The 1,998-nt window shown below is 49.9% G+C and overlaps 1 pseudogene; it reads right to left on the bottom strand.

The window, feature by feature from the left end:
• The window catches only part of LOC105823277, a 3,662-nt pseudogene extending 2,197 nt beyond the window's left edge, over positions 1-1,465 (bottom strand).
• Between the last annotated feature and the right edge of the window lie 533 nt (positions 1,466-1,998).

Below are 1,998 nucleotides of genomic sequence, written 5' to 3'. Positions count from 1 at the left end.
CACTGCCAGGAGAAGTAAGCATTGTCTGTGACTCCACTGGGAGAGAGCAAGTGGAAGCTGGCACTTAGATTTTTCCATTGGCTGAGTCCTTCCATCTTATGGAGATTCCACTTTATTATTATTTTTAATGCTCTTAGATTGTTATAATCTTTTGGCAACTGTCCAGAGTTCTGAAAAAGTTAATTTAAACAATTTTACAAGTGTTCTCGTCGCTTATACGGCATATCAGGTTTTCTGATATCCTCACTCCACAGTTTCAGAAGTGTTTATGGAGCTACCTCCTTTGAAAAAAAAATCACATCAAATAAAATAGACTTTCAGACTCAGGGCTGTAAGTGTAACCTTATGGTCATTTATTTTTCCTCCTTCTTTAGTATACTATTGTATTAACATGTCAATTGTCATCATCACTGTGGTAGAGACAATTCTTCCTCCTTGTCCCACACTCACAAAACCTGGACATTTAACACCTGAGAAAATTTTGGGTGCAACCAAAGTGTTTAAAACTTTTCCTCCCGTTATGTATAAATTTTCACTATTTCTTGCTCTATTTATCTAGAGTGCACTTTCTTGCATGTTGATAGAACACCAAAAATTCTTAAGTCGGAAGTAAATTTACTTTCTTAGGGTGGTCATTAAAAGAAACCTCGTGAGACAGGAGTGAGGTATATATCTGAGTTCCAGTGTTTGAATCTGGAAACATGTCTTTGGGTCCCTGCTGTAGCGACAGTGGAGAGACCAGCAGGGGGTGACATGATCATTACTAGAGATCTGTGCACTCTACAGGAGCCTGACCCAGCAACCTGGTGCCCAGGGATCAGAATGCTTCTGGCTTTTTATTTGTAAAATTAAAAAAAAAAAACCCAAAAACTGCCATTTTTGAAGATTGTGGATCAGACGCTCTTTCTTTGAATCAAGTGTCAGCGTTGGAGGCAGAGTAGAGCAAATTTTTTGTCTAACTTCCCCATCCATCTCACTCACTGTGCTTTGCCCCAGTGACACACCAATGCTATGAGATTTGTCAGATTTGTCCTCAGAACGGATGTTGGAGATGGTTGAGTAGTGCTCAGCCCCGGAGCTGGAGCCTGAGAAGTAATCGGGGGTCCTTTCCCCTTGCCGTGGCTTCCATCCATGTTAACATACTTCATGTACCGAGGGGGTCTCCCTGGCTGCTGCTGAAGCCACGCAATGGTGTAGGCGCTGTGCGCACTGCTCAGGGTGCAGGTGGGCTTGGCCAACGCTCCCGGGGAGGCAGATGCAGAGGGTGGCTGGGTCAGCACAGGCTGGGAGAGGGACCCTGGAAACACAGACACACATTATGTCCTGGAGGAAGGACAAGAGGGAAGGACAGTGTGGCGTGGGTTTGGGAGGTGGTGTCAGTGAGCTGGGGGTCAGGATGGTGGGGGCCGTCCTGACCTGTGCAGTGCAGGAGGAGGGTGAGGAGGAGGAGCGGGGCCCAGGCCATGGTGCAGACACCCCAGAGCTCTGCTGAGGCTGACAAACTGCAGGTGTCTCTTGTCCAGTCTCCAGCCCCAGAGGAGGGAGAGGGGCCCTGCATGCAAATGTGCTGCTTCTCCCCTGCCCTCCAAAGCCCCCCTGGCCTGTGGGCAGCCCTAGTGGCTGGGTGTCATTTCCAGGAGGGGTGCCTGGGCTGGGGCTGGCTCGAAGCCCCCCAGGGACCCAGAGAGGACCCAGCAGTGTGAGGCCCACAGTGCCCCCTACTGCCCAGGCCCAGGTATAGTGTGTCTGTGACCAGATGCCAGGGGGTCCTGACACAGGCTTCTGCCCCCCCCAGGGCCTTGACCGCTGCCCGCTCCCTGCCCAAGGGCAGAGCAAGGCCCCTCCTCAGGGCAGCTCCTACCCCATCTCAGTCTTCAGTTTTCTATTTGCGCCTCCTCGGTGGGAACAGCACACACAGCTCACCACAGTTTATAAGGAGTCCTCAGGGGAAGTGGCGTATCATCTACAAACTTTACATGAAATAAATGCATAGCCGAG

This window comes from Propithecus coquereli, unplaced genomic scaffold, assembly GCF_000956105.1.
Source record: "Propithecus coquereli isolate 6110/MARCELLA unplaced genomic scaffold, Pcoq_1.0 Scaffold665, whole genome shotgun sequence".
NCBI classification, from domain to species: Eukaryota; Metazoa; Chordata; class Mammalia; order Primates; family Indriidae; genus Propithecus; species Propithecus coquereli.
This window is presented reverse-complemented; position numbering and strand designations above follow the sequence as displayed.